Genomic DNA, 16,344 nt, shown 5'->3' with positions numbered 1-16,344 from the left:
GGTTAGTATAAAGCCCATGTTCCAAAAAGTACTTCGTTTTCTAACATACATCTACCAGAAACAGCATGGTAGTCTGTAGTTAAAAATGCCCATGCTCCAAAGCGTCCTTAGGATTGTCGCATACCACCGCTATTATCAGCAGGGAAGCGTGCCGGTAGAACTGTCTATGCTCCATAGAGTAGGTGGGTTTGTACAAACCCCAGGTAAACACAGTTTGGAAGTCTGCCGGTAGAAATGACCATGCATCATTGATTCCTTGAGCTTGTCACATACCCCGACGAGGAATATCAGGGTAGTCTGCTGGTAGAAATGAAAATGCTTAATAGAGCCCTTAGGTTTGTCTCCTACACAGTTGATGAACAGCAGGCGAGTTTGTCTATGTTCCGTTGAGTCCTTGGGGTTTCGTCAAATACCCCGGCGAGGAATATCAGAGGGCAGTCTGTCGCAGGACATGTCCATGTTCCGTTCAGTGCTTGGGTTTTCGTCAAATACCCCGACGAGGAACAGCAGAGGGTAGTCTGTCGGTAAAAGTGTCCATGTTACGTTGTGTCCTTGTGTTTTCGTCAAATACCCCGGCGAGGAATATCAGAGGGCAATCTGTCGGTGGACATGTCCATGTTCCGTTCAGTCCTTGGGTTTTCGTCAAACACCCCGACGAAGAACAGTAGAGGGCAGTCTTTCGGAAGAAATGTCTATGTTCCGTTGAGTCCTTGGGTTTTTGTCGACGAGGAACAGCAGAGGGTAGTCTGTCGGTAGAAATGTCCATACCCTATAGAATCCTTGGATTTGAGATGTGCCACGGCGAGGCACAGCAAGGAAGTCTGTCTGTAGAAAAGTCCATGCACCATAGAGTCCATGGGTTAGTCTTAAACCCCGGATTGAAACAGCAGGAGCGTGTGCCGGTAGAACTCTAAATGTGCTTTAGTTTCTTTGGGTTTATGACATATCACGGCGAGGCAAAGCAGGGACTGTAAAAAAGTCCATGCACCATAGAGTCCGTGGGTTGGATTGAAACAGCAAGGCCGTGTGCCGATAGAAATGTAAATGTGCTATAAAATCCACCGGGGAAAGTAGCGGAGACTGAAAGGTGTCAATTGTTTCAGCTGCTATGCACTCAAAATGAAACAAGTACACGAATATACAATGGTATTATAGTAATATCCAAATGTTTGTTGATACGGTTGCTTTAAGATTTACGTTGGCATATAATAATCTTTTAAAGGGGCGTATCTTTGCCATACTGACTTGAAATTATGCGAGCCGGTCGTGACGGTGGTCTTGTATTCGTCATTAGTTTTTCCCAATTGAAGTCAACAAGGACTGACCCACAGTGCATACTAGAATGATGAGGGTCAATTCTGCATGATAAACCTACTAAATACAACTTGATAAGTACATGACGAGTGCTAATTTATTTATCATGGGTTAACAAAAATGTTTTGACACTAATATTTTGAGGAATAAAAACTTTTAAATTGAAAGTACATTCTGAAATGTTATTTATTATACAACGTGATGCGACTACAGAAACATTATAAGTTTCTTTGTAGAACATATCCCCGATCCACACTACTTTGACACATACAATCCCTTTTTCTATATAGTACGCACCACTGATACAATCCAACTTAACACGTGTCGTCCACTTGTTGTCTATGGATTATACCACCGACACAACCCACCTTAACACGTGCCGTCCCCTTGTTCTCCATGGATTATACCCCCGACACAACCCACCTTAACACGTACCGTCCCCTTGCTTTCTTTTTACCAAACCCCCCATGCTCACCACCGACCACTCACTTAGGGCTGCATATTTCGACCCGCAAAGGTGTACTCAATATAGCTATGCTAATGAAACGAACTATCAATTAAGTCATTGTTCTACTTTTTTTGATTGATGTCCGTATGTTAAACCCAAACCGATAAAGTGTTGCCTGGATAACAAATGTATTTTTACACAGACAAAATGGCCTAGGTTGTCGGCCTGAAAATGATATTCAAACACAATTTTCAACCACAGATCAAATACAATAAACGAAAAACAACAGTACCAATAAAATATCCCGGCATACCTACACTATATTTATAAGCAGTGACATCGGAAGCACACACTGTGTAGGACGTATGCTCAGGCACGTAAACTGGTGGAAACCCCTTAAAAGTATTAAGAACAATATAATCTGCCATCAAACTTGTAAAACACAAAGCCGTTATCAACTCTTCCCGACCTCTTCTACTTTCATCGGTAATAAAGAATATTTGCCCATCTGGAAGTATAAGCGCCTCTCTGTAATACGACTTAAACAACGCACACTAGCCGTATAGGTTATTTTTGAATAAAAAGGAATGTTTACTATATAGTAGACTCCTTTGACATTTTGAATAATAAGAATAAGTATTTAACGTTTTTCGAATACCACACAGTATCCTTTGTAAAGTTAAAAACGCCCGCCTTGATATTGAGAGAAGATAATATTATTGAACAAATAGTATTTTGACTTAAACCGACCCGAGTCGGTTATCTTTTTTTAACACGTTTTGCGTTTCTTAAATTAATACAAGCAAGCGATAAGAGAAACGTGATATAGTACATGTATTGTTAAATGGGACCTGTGGGTTAGATAATTATGATACGCCTAAGTTTATAGTTAAACACCCTTATCCGTGGGAGACCCAATACTTCTTTGTAAATGCGACATTAGTAATGAAATGAATACATGTTAAACTCTATCTATCCGGATAACAGCCGAAATTCAAAATGTATTTAACCGCATTACAAACTTTCACCTCCGCACATTTAATGACAACGTCATTTAGCAAGCAATCATTCCCAATATTTCTTTATAATGTTCAACTGTTTACGTTTTAATGGTTTAATAACAGTTTAACCCATCAATGCTTATCATATTATAACACATCGGATATATACATTCGGGCCGGATATAACAAAATGATACGTTGCAATCAACAATATTGTTAATCAAATAAAAAGGAAAGAAAATTTCATTAAAAAGTACTTTTTTTACTTTTTTATTTTAGATCAGTGAGTTTTTTCTTGTTATTAACTGCCTTCTACGAGCTGTTTCCCCCTGCATAAAAATGTCCATTTCCCCAAAATAATCATTATATTTTCAAACTTGGTAAACACAGTTTCCGTCAAGGAAAATTACAAACCAAGGCATTTCTTGAAAACAATCAAGATCTTTACAAGAAAAGATCGAGTACAGTATACTGTATGCATAAACATTTTTCTTGCAATAAGCTAATTAGGTGTGTAACTGTGTACAGGAAGTTGGTTAGAGAAGCAGTACTTTGATGAGGCGGGATTCCTCTACGGAAGTGGTGCTTCGTTGAAGCGAGATTCCATTACAGAAGTGATGCTTCGATGAGGCGGGATTCCTTTACGGAAGCGGTGTCTCAATGAGGCGGGATTCCTTTACGGAAGTGGTGCTTCGATGAGGCGGGTTCCTTTACGGAAGTGGTGCTTCGATGAGGCAGGATTACTTTACGGAAGCGGTACTTCGATTAGGCGGGATTCCTTTACGGAAGCGGTGCTTCGATGAGGCGGAACTCCTTTACGGAAGCGGTGCTTCGATGAGGTGGCTTTCCTTTACGGAAGCGGTGCTTCGATGAGGCGGGATTCCTGAACGGAAGCGGTTATTCGATGAGGCGTGGTTATTTTAACGGAAGCGATGCTTCAATGAGGCGGGACTCCTTTACGGAAGCGGTGCTTCGATGAGGCAGGATTCCTTTCTGGAAGCGGTGCTTCGATGATGCGGGATTCCTTTACGGAAGCGGTGCTTCGATGAGGCGGGTTTCCTTTGCGGAAGAGGTGCTTCGATGACGCGGGATTACTTTAGACATGACTAAATCGATTTCTAGGTGGGTAAGGGGAGCATACACATGACTTTGAGTTCATGAAGAGTTAATAGGGAGGCAGATATGAGATTATTGAAAGCAAGTGGGAATGAAGAGTATGAAGGGATGATAGAAGCGGAGGCTTGGAGAAGTGTAGAGGAGGAAGTGATGATAGAAATGGAGGCTTGGAGGAGTGAAATGAAAGCAGTGAGTATTAAGGAGGTGAAAGGGAGGTTAGATGTGGAGGCCTGGAGGAGAGAAGTGGAAGTAGGGAGGAGTGAAGAGGGGAAAGGGATGATAGAAGTGGAAGCAGGGTGGAGTGAAGAGGATGAAGGGATGACAGAAGAACTGGCTTGATGGAGAGAAAAGGAAACAGGGAGGAATGAAGAGGTGGGAGGGGTGATAGAAGTGGAGGTATTTAGGAGAGAAGTGGAAAAAGGGAAAAATTAGAAGGGGAAAAGGAAGATAGAAGTGGAGGGTTTGAGGAGTAAAGATGGGGAGGGAGAATAGAAGAGAAAGGTTAGAGGATAGAATTTGAAGCATATAAAAGTGTATAGGGGATAGGTAGGGGTGAAGAGAAGGATGGGAGAATAGAAGTGGAGGGTTTGATGATAGAAGTGGAATCATAGAAAAGTGTAAAGGGGGTAGGTAGGAGTGAAGATGGAGACGGGAGGATAGTAGTAGAGGGTTGGAGGATAGAAGTGGAATCATAGAAAAATGCATAGGGGTAGGTAGAGAGCATAGAAGTGGTAGTATAAAATAATGTATAGGGATAGGTAGGATTGAAGAGGGGGAAGGGAGGATAGAAGTTGAGGTTTGGAGTAGTGAAGAGATTAAAGGGAGGGTAGAAGTAGAAGCAGGGAGGAGTAAAGACAGTGAATGGGGAAGTGAAATGGGGATAGGGAAGATAATAATGATGCTTGGATAAGAGAAGTTGACAAATACAAAGTGAGCAGGGGGCAGGAAGGTGTGAAGCAAAAGAGGCTTCGAGGAGTGAAGGGAGGGAAAGGGACGACGGACCTTTGGTACGCACAACCGGCTAATTTGCCCAAAGACCCTCCGTAGCCGGCTCATTGCCGTCCGTTGACAACGGAAGGTTCCTGTCTTTATTGCAAAGCACAGAACAGCACGACTAGCATGGGCGAGACGAAATCTACAGATGACTAGAGCTGACTGGGCTTATGTCATTTTTATTGATGAAACCAGAAGGAAGCTCCGTGGGTCAGATGGGTGCGTCCGCATGTACCGACGGAGGGGAGAGCGAAACAGTGAATGATGTTTGATTGAGGCAGACCATTTCGGCGGTGGTTCCGACGATGGTCTGGGCAGGAAGTTCTATGCAAACAAAGACTCCAACTGTCCCTATTCATGGTTGTTTAAACGCACAGAGGTATTAGAACGACATTATTCAACCTGTATTGATACCGCACATTCAAGCTAATCGAGGCATGATATTGCTGCAAGATAATGCGCCTTGTCATGTTGCACGGGGAACACAGAATATGTTGGCAACAAACAACATTCGTTTTCTAGACTTTCCGGCAAAATGCCAGATCTGAATCCAATAGAAAATGTGTGGGACTTGCTGAAAAGGAAAGTTAGGGCTTTGCCCCAACAACACAATAATTCGTGATATTCGTCGGATGTTTGACATTATCCCACACAACTATATCCACAGATATGTGGTTTCAATGAGGTCAACGTGCCATGCAGTAATTTTTGCAAATGGTGGAAACACAAGCTACTGAAATTAGCACGTTCTCTTAGACAGTACTTTGTGACTTCCGATGTGATGGGTGACTAACATAACATGAAATAATAATTCTAATGAAAATGAATTTATCAAAATGTTCATTATAAAATGCGTAAAACGTGTGTATTGAACAAGTTCTGTGAGTTTGTAATTTTATTCTAATATTTTAATAAAACACAAAGAGTATATATATTTACTTTTGTTAAGTGTACATTTAACATATCATAAATTAACACCTACTTACAAGTTGCACAGTTAAAATACAAACAATATCAAGATAAATCGTTTACAATTTACATGAATATGAATATGCGATGATTCCCGATCCGAATGTATACGAAGATATTGCGTTAATAGGAACATACGCAATTACCGAAAGGCAGTTCATTAAAGAAATGGACGTTGAGGTGTAAACAAATTGACTTCAAACACCGACCCTGTAATAGAAGACATGGTTTAAGCTTCAAAGTTCCTAATGAATTCTGTCTCCATTTTTGTTGAGTGAATATGTCATGTGTATACTGTTATTTTATTAGAACCTTACTTAATAATTGATTGAGCTGAAACTTTGTATATCTTGCATTCAAAAAGTTAATGTTGAAATAAGTATTGTTTAAGCTAACAAAATGTTACAGGGTCATTTATTATTATTATCATTATTATTATTAGTACGCGAAGACACCTTAAAACTAACATTTCACGGTTCAGGAGATCACGTAATGGGGGACTACTTTCTTTACTTTCGTTTTTCAATATATTTACATGTATGACCTCAACATTGAACTTCAGTGCTTGGTATGGTCTTAGATATTCGTTTTCCATTGGCCGATAATTATTGCCGCTTTTATTGAATCGTGCTTTTGTGACAAGTTTTTAATTCAATTACATTTTGGAGTTGAACGGAGAAGGTGTTACTAACATTTCAAATTTAGTAAAATAACATGTAACAACTACGCACCTGTGAGAGAGAATTTAAAGTAGAACTGAACTGATATTTGACATTTAATTATTATATAACGATATAAAAGATTGATGATTTTAAAGTTTGATACGATATATTATTCAGTTCAATTCATTTTCATAAGCTGGCAGTTTTGTTACAAACTACCCCCTGTTCCGCATTTTCCGAAAAACTCGACTGACTTGCCTCCCTTGGCGTTGCTATACGTGCGTAGTTGCTTCCATTTATACTGCCTCTCGGTTTTGATAGAGAATGAAGATGGAACGGGAGCCAGTCAATCGACATGTCAACTTCCGCGTCCGCGAAAAATTCGGTAAAAAAACATGGATTTTCCGAGGTTTTCAATTCACAAACATGGATTTATCACCAAAATAACGAGTAAAACATATGGATTCTGCTTAATCCTCCGAAGTAGACGCTTTTAATTTGAAAGTTAAAAGAAGGAAATAGAACGAATCAATATGTTCAACCAAGTCAAACACTGATAGTTTGAAACAATTTTAAACTGACGATAAATTCTGTGTTTCTGAATCTGAATAATTGAGTGTACCAGTATCAGTCTAATATGCAGGGGCGGTTCTAGAATTTCAATTGGGGCTAGGTGTGTTACCCCTAAGTACCCCAATTAGGCAACAGCTTTGCCTCTGTCCAATCCACTCCTTTGACCAGATGTGATGTTGAAAGACCAAGAAAAAAATTGCCAGCCATCAAAAATATAGTCACTTAAATGCTCATGAAAAACTTGGCATAACAGTAGTGACACACAAAACGATGGCAATGCGAAGCTGATTTAGTGGCATTTATTTGACTGACAAAAGGAATGTCGTGCTATGTTACAACAAAAGTAGCTTCAAAAACCTAGGTATTTATCAATGGAATACTATCAAAGACAAAGTTTGTATTTAAAGAAAGGCCGTCTCTAACCGGAGGCTTGACTAAAGAGTAACATCCCTTTTATGTAAATTAGCCATGGAATAGATGATTTGCTAAGCAGAAGTTCTCAAATGTCAACCAAATTTTACAAGAAGGTTAGCTAGATGCACAAAATGTTAAATCATTTAGCAGAAACTTCAAATGTATGCATCTATTTATGACATTAATTTTGCAAAACTATCTATTGTGAAATATGCAAAGAAGCGCATGCATATGTTGTTCATTCTAAAGGTGAGAGAACCTCATCATGGTTCACGCTGGTTTTGACCAAAGACATGTATTCTCTACATAGGAAATTGGTGAAATTGCTACAAACATCTGAACATGACTAGTATGCCATGAATGAACTATGCACTGGCAAAAACCAGTGCATTTGTAATCTATGGGATGCTTAGTCACAAGCTGCCATTCATGGAATCTGATAAGAGTTATACAAATACTAGATAAATTAAGTGTGATACGATTTCAAAGTATGAAGTCATGTGGGAAGATTAAGAACAAACTTGCAACTCTAGAGTCTAAACAACAAAGTGGTCAAGACTGATGTTAAAGCTGCACTCTCTCACAGTGTTTTTACAAGTTTTTAATTCTTTGTCTTGGAAAGGGTAAATTTTGCGTAAGCATCTGCAAATATACGATAAAAGATTGCTGACAAAAACATCAGCTCATAGAACATCAATTTTTGAACTTAAATATAAAAATCTGAGATCATTTTTTTTGGGGGGGGCAGCCGTTTTATATACCTAGTTTCAGTGCATTTTCCCAAAAATTGGCTTGTTTTAAGAAAAAAATAAAAAGTTGTCAAAACGTTGGATCTGTGGGAGTGCAGTTTTAATTTTATGATATGATAATAAATTTCTTCTATTACTGCTTTTAGCGCAGATCTAGATAATGTCTTGAAAAAACATTATTCACAATACTTATTAATTTGATTTTCCATATGAGTATTACATGTATTCATGAGCATTTTATGATGTTGGCTTATTGAAGTTGATTCATCTTCATGATCTCAAATCAAAATTGTACACAATGAACAATATAACTGATACTGTTTTTATACTTGTATTAAATGTTGAAAGAGATACTGATATAAAGATATTGCTTGTTATTGATTTTCATTTAATACTCAGTCTCTTAATATGTTTGAAATTTGATTCAGTGTTTAACATTACAGTACTTTTTAAATCCTATACAGTTACAGTTTAAGGACAAAAAGCAGTAAAATAAAAGTAAACATCAAATGCTGAATACAGAATATTTCACCAATAAATTCATAAACAAAGCAACAGTAGGTCATACCATGCAAATCTCCACCAACACAAAATTTGACATACACCGTATTTTCTCGACTATTAGACGGGGAAATTTGGTCCTGATTTTGAACCTTAAAGAAGGGGGGCGAGTCTATAAGAATTTCATAAAGAATAGAGTCATAATCAGGAATATTCAACATAAGCTATTCAACTGACTGATTTATTGTCTGTGGATGACACCCCAATAAAAGTGACACGATCACACCCATCGGATTAAGACGACCATATATCTGCTTTGTTTCGCTACGATGAACACTCAATATAACACATGTTATCGGTCCAAACACGTTGTTTTGCACGGGAGACATATTTTGTTACCTTTAAAATAAAACTATTTTGACATATTTTTTTTTTAAATGCATTGTTATTTTTTCTATGTCGTAAATAAAACTTACTTTTTCCTTACTATAAGGCTTTGCATATATCATATATATAAACATTACTATTATTAATTATTTGAAAAGTGTAAACTTATATTTCTATGAGCACAAGTTAAACAGTATCTTAATACCATGTATTTAATACATGTACTATTGTTAAAAATCATACACAAATATTATCAAATTAATTCTCTATTGTATGTATGAATTTTTATTCATTACAACAAAAAATGCATTTCAACAAGCAGTTTTATTTTTTAAAAATTTTCAGGAAAGATTTTTCATTGTTTTCAATGATCAGGACAATAAAGAAATTGACAAACTTAATAATAATTAATTGCAACAGAAATTAAAGTCTAAACCTCTTTTCAATAAAAAAGATAAATGTCATTATTTGGAAGTGACAGAATACAGACATTGTCCATTTCACTCCTTGTATTTATGCATTTATGCATTTATAGCAGCTGATTGCTTTTTGTTCACAAAATGACTTGAAATCATGTTAATATGGTAAACATACATTTTCAAGTGGGGTTTGATTAAAATAATTCAGAAAAAAAACTAAAGATTTTTCAGAGAGCTGTACAACAAAAATTTAGAATGATAAGAAGTTTGTCTTAAAGCATTAATATTTTAAGTTTTACTGATTTTTCACAATTTGATAGAGAATTTCACAAGCAGATCCAGTGGGATGGGGGCATCCCCCCTCCCAATATCTAAGATCAGTTTTGTTTCAATATAGTAGAAAAAGAGTAATAAAATAATATCCCTAAAATGCACCATTTCTATCAAGAAATTGTGAAAATTTCAAACACCACTGCCAACGCTTTTAACCAAGTACATTTCAGTTCTGATGGAGGGCCGCAAATTAAATGGTTTTGCCCCTAAATTATGCCTCCCAGTATCAAATACTGAATCCGCCCTTAAATTTCCAATTGTAAATGAAGCATTTATTAAAAATTGCACAATTGAAGGATCAACAGCCTTCTGATGACTGTAAAAGGTACAAATTTCTAGTAAAGTCACTGAACCTTATTTTCACCCAGAATTATGAACTGAACTGCCCATACCTCTTATTTGTTTTATTTTTTATGGATCACTCCCTAATTTAAGCGGTTCCTAAAAGTGTAAAATCATGTGATTATGGGGGCTAAAGGCCCATAACTCTAGCTCAATGATTTGTTTACAGATTTATTTTACAACATACTTAAATAATTAGGCATAATAAGTGAGTATCGCTTAAATGAAAACCAACCAGTGTTGTATTTAAAATGTGAATGACAGTCTTTAAAATCTAAAAGTCTCTTTTTAGCCAATATAAATAAATTGCTAGATTAAGTGCTTTGCAACCATTTTTTTAAATGGTGGTATTTTGTTTTTCATTAGATGAATGTTCATTCTCTTTCTTAATGCATAAGGGGCCATAAACAAAATTAAGTTTCTAGGCGAACCACAATCAAGATCATAACATTTCTCCTATTTTACAAGTCAATGTTTTACATCGAAGAATAAACTCAGTTCCTAGACAGTTCTGGACCGATATGCAAATGCATACCGTTACATAAGATCAACATTGTTATATGAGTCAATATTTCTAACTGGCAGCGAAAAAATAAACGATGTCGGGGGATGAAAACCCAGCAATGAATTGATAGTTGCCTTATTGTTGTACTGTGCATTGTATTTGGGGAAGCAGCAGCTTGGTTAGCTAAGTTAATAAGAATTCCATGCTAACTTTTGAGTGTTTTTTGGCTAGAGTCCAACACCGGATGCACTGTTCATCCAAGGTTTACTTTGATGTTAAATGCAAGGGTGTCTTGATAAGTCTTTAGATAAAAGGGAGAGGGGTAAAGTTTGTGGGTAATCACATACGAACATGGGGCATCAGTTAGTGTTTTAGTGATCATAGGTTCGAGCCCATCATTGGGCCCACTTTTCCTGACAGATTTTCTGTTAACTGTTATTGTGAAGGTCATTCTTTGATAAAATACAAGTAATTATCAAATTAATCACCTTTATCACTCACAATTTTTACTTCCTACTAGTAAGTAGAGTGCAACACAGCATTCCATTAGAAATGCTGACTTAAAACAGCCAAATGTAAAGCAATATTATGGAATGCTGGTTGTTCCAATTTCCTTGTGTCAAAAAATCTCCAATTTTTATAACCTGTCCAAGTCCTCGCAAGTACGACTAAATGACACTGCAATAATTGTTTGGTAAATCAATCCGTTTCAACCAGCTGCTCCAACATTTTAAGATCGTCTGCTTTTCATTATCGCTACCTTATTTTGTGCCACTGACTTGTATGTCATTGACGGTTTCTGAAAGTAGTGTTGCCATGGCCTCCATTTTAAATGGCTTATTTTAATCCAAGGGAAGCAACACGTTTATATTTATCGCAAGGATACAGACAGGCTTCATATAAAGCACTTCGTATCGATATTCAAACCGACTTCGTAGATTTTATAGATTCAATTTTAATATCAATATGTTGGCGATATCAGAAACCCAGAAATATATAATAGTTTTCGGGAAATTAAAGCAATACATTGTTGTAAATGGTGCTATGCATTGTGGTACTCGCTGGGCATGCGCACTTAAAACAAAGGGAGAAAACACAGTCTCCACTCATTTCAAGGGCATTAATTCATCTAGCAACCATAGAATGGGCAGAACAGAGGCCGGATTTCGTGGTAACGGTAGACCGTAGAAGCAAAATTTTCGCTTTGTATATTAAATTTGAGCGCGTTTAGTAGAAAGAATGAATAAAATTAAGAACTAGAAATTACAATTCAGTTCACCTTTAATATATGTGCTCAGTACCACATACTGGTAAGACATTTATTTATTTTAACTGTTTGTCATGTAAAATATTTCGTTGTATCATGTTTGTATTGTTTTATGTTATATGTGATTGATTACGTATTATTAACGGACAATCGCTTTGTATTGTACCTTTTGGAATTATTGCGATTGACTATTGATTTATATTGCTATGTTAAATATATTTGAACTTGTTCTTTCAGTGCACGAGTTTCGTAATAGCTAATAGCTGTTTAATAAAAAGAATAAAACGAACCCACAACTTATCGCCTTATGGATAAATTCCCATAAATTACGAAGAATAAACAATAAGGACGTGTTACAAAAAGATTCAAGCCTTTAACGTATTCGCTTGCCAATTATGAACGACGTACTAGTTGAATAAATGTTTTGCTAATGATTTGTTTAAGATTGATATATAGTTGTGTTAATTTCAACGTGTTAATTTGCAATTCTATTGATAAGGTTTTGCGATAAGAAATGTTAAAATCGTTAACCTTATATTTGTCAATCAAATATACGATCGAATAATGAATTACTTATCCCTTTCATCATTATATTTTTACATTCTATAATAAAATTGACAAACTGTCAACCGACCATTCGCAATTTCGTAATTTCAAGTATCCGTTTAAGATGTAGCACTTTTTAGATTACATGCCATCTTAGACGACGAACTGCAAAATTTCGATGCTTAAGATAAGTTTTAATTTAAGGATTTCATTAAGGGAAATTGTTTGTTCTTTTACAAAATGTATCATGTCCCTAGATGTATCTAAATATCGGCGAACATAAAACTGTTGATATATTAACAATCATGCTAGAGCAAAATGGAGCCCAATAAAACCGTAAATACGGCAACTATTTGTCTGCCTTTTGTGATCACATATTTCAAATATACAAGAAGAGATTGAGATTCAATTTGACATATAACTATACGCAATTACTGGTTATTCGTTGAATTAGTTTTACGGCTGTTAAATAAGAATCATACAATAGAATAAACGCTATAGCTTAAAGGGAATAGATACCACATGGTCAAAAATCAGCAAATTACAATTTTCTAAAAACAAGCCTAGAATCGTGAATAAGAGCTGTACCATTTATGTGACCGATAATACATCATTTTACATAATGAGCAAACATGACAAAACCCTCGGCGAGTGAATAAAATCCCCGGAATTCCAACCAATCCACTTGTCCGCTGGAAATCACTATGTCATAATTTGCTTGATATGATATTGGTGTATTATATACTTATGATATGGATTTACACGATGATGATTTTGAAGTTTTTATTTTATTTATTATTTTCTTGTTTATATCTTAGAGCAATGAAGAAATATATGTCAATACTCATTCAGATTGCTGTATGCAGTATTATATTATGAATGTCGATATCGCATTTAATTTGGCTGCGTAAAAATCCCCTTGTCTAATATCAAAATCCTCTGTAATTCAGACCCAAATCCCCTGGGAAGCCTCTTAGAAATATGGCATGTATGGATGAGTGTCGATTAAGATACCGTAGCTTTTTTCTAACTTACTGGATAGTCATATCCAATGGATTTCGATTTTGAAAAACAATCGCAAAACGGCGAAAAATAAATGTGTTGTAAGCAATAAGATACATCAGTTATATCAATGATATCAATTGTACGCAAGTTTGAGACAATTTATATTTGTCCTTGTAACATCTGGTGTTTAGTCCCGTTAATTGTTATTTGTTTCATTGTAAAATGACAATCATTATCCTTCGATATTTGAATGGCAAGTTCATGTGCCAATTACAGCTCACAAGTATATACACTAAGGCATTTGTTTAAGAGATATTGACCGTGTTAAATAATTCAATAGTGTTTACCAAAATAAAAAAGATAAAAATGCAACGTGAAAACTATATTTTATTATACTCAAAAGTTTCCCACATAAATATTTGTCTCCATAGCTTGGTTTAACATATTCATTGTAATATAATATTAACAATTCAAAAGTTCAGGCTTTTTGAGTAGCAATTATATTCTAAACGTAGACACAGGATAAAGACAATACAGTAAATGTTCTAGTCCTCTGTAAAGATAAGATGTGTTAGATATGCAATGTTAATAATACGGTAAATCAATTGAAATGCGTGGATTGCTTGACCTCTTTTAAACAGTGAAAACATTTCAGAGAACTGACAAAGATTAGAATCATGCATGGTGTACACTGCAAATATTGGTTTGTCAAAATGAAATAAAATTAAACTTGAATGATTTTTGATGAAGTGTTGTTCCTCTCTCGTTGTCCACGAAAGGGCTTGTGATATCGGTGTGTTTGGTTCCAGATAACATGTTCGTGTTTAGATTACTCTCAATACTCCGAACCTTTGGCATCATGTCTTTGAAATCCCTAGAAATCTCCTACCTTCTGCTTAACTCTCGTAAATTCAATTATTCAACCATTTCTTTAAATCTAGTAACACAGTTGTAATTATAATAGGGGTTTTCAACAATCGTCATGATTTGTAACTAGTCCAGCCACGTTATGCGCTTTAACAACAGTCAGGATATATAACTTGACGAAGACTCATTTGAAATAGGATAATATTTTATCTGTACACTTTAACATGCAAGCTCTTCTGAAACAGTTAGTGAATGCTTTTAGTTGCATATGGAAGAAAGGGAGACAACTACAACTTGTTTGACACGACAGTAGGAGGGGAGATATATACATTTTGCTGCACAATACAGAAGAAGGAACTATCTGTAGTTTGTTGCACAAAGCAGGCGGAAAGGACTTAACTGTATGTTGTGACACAAAGTGGAAGGGGGGACTAACACATGTTGTTGCACTAGGCTGGACAGGACGCTATTACAGAATGTAACTCAAGACATAGGTAGAAATAATGTTATGTTGTTGCTCAAGGTAATTAGGGAAACAAATGCATGTAGTTGCACAAGGCTGTATGAAAAATTAACTGCATGATGCCGCGCACGAAAATTCGAGGAAAAAACAGCATGTTGCTGATCAAGGGAATTAGGGAGAAAAAATCATGTTGCTGCACAAGGCAGTATGAGGAAATAACTCGGGAGTGAAATGCATGTTGTTCCTAAAGTCAAAACGCGGAAATAACTGCATGTTGATGATCAAGGCAATAGAAGGAAATAAATGCATGATACTGCTCAAGGCAATAGGAGGAATTAACTGCATGTTGCCGCGCACGAAAATTGGAGGAAAAAACTGCATTTTGCTGATCAAGGCAATTGGGGAGAAAAAATCATGTTGCTGCACAAGGCAGTATGAGGAAATAACTGGGGAGTGAAATGCATGTTGTTCCTAAAGTCAAAACGCGGAAATAACTGCATGTTGATGATCAAGGCAATAGAAGGAAATAAATGCATAATACTGCTCAAGGCAATAGGAGGAACTAACTGCATGTTGCTGCGCAAGGCAATAGGAGCAAATTACTGCATGATACTGCTCAAGGCAATAGGAGCAAATAACTGCATGTTACTGTTCAAGGCAACAGGAGGAAATAACTGCATATTGCTGCACAAGGCAATAGGAGGAAATAATTGTTTTTTTATGCACAATGCAACAGGAGGAAATAACTGCATGTTGCTGCACAAGGCAATATGAGGAAGTAACTATTTGTTGTTGTAAAAGGCAAAACGAAGAAATAACTGCATGTTGCTGCACCAGGCAATTAAGAAGACGAATTCATGTTGCTGCAAAAGGCAAAACGCAGAAATAAATGTACGTTGCTGCGCAAAGAAATTGGGGAAATAATTGCATGTTGCTGCAAACGGCAATAGGAGGAAATAATTGCATGTTGCTGTGCAAGGCAATTGGGGAGACAAATTCATGTTGCTGCAAAAGGCAATATGAGGAAATAATTGCATGTTTTTGCACAAGGCAATTGGGGAGATAAATTACTGTTGCTGTACAAGGCAATTGGAGGAAAGCAAATCCATATTGCTGCACAAGGCAATAGGAGGAACTAACTGCATATTGCTGCGCAAGGCAATAGGAGGAACTAACTGCATGTTACTGAACAAGGCAATAGGAGAAAGTAATTGCATATTGTTGCACAAGGCAATATGAGGAAATAACTGCACGTTGCTGCAAAAGGCGATTGTGCACAAACTAAGCACAAGGCGGAAGGAGTAGATAATGTGGAAGTGGGACTCAAAGCCAGGGCCTCAAATAGCATATAAACAGGAAAATATGTTTGTTTGTGTTAATTATCTTTGCTTTATATTCATTATTATTCTGTTTATGATGTAGTTGTTAGTGTATCAGGGAAGAAAGCAACCTACGAGTTAAATTGCATGT

This window comes from Mya arenaria, chromosome 16 (assembly GCF_026914265.1).
Source record: "Mya arenaria isolate MELC-2E11 chromosome 16, ASM2691426v1".
NCBI lineage: Eukaryota > Metazoa > Mollusca > Bivalvia > Myida > Myidae > Mya > Mya arenaria.
This window is presented reverse-complemented; position numbering follows the sequence as displayed.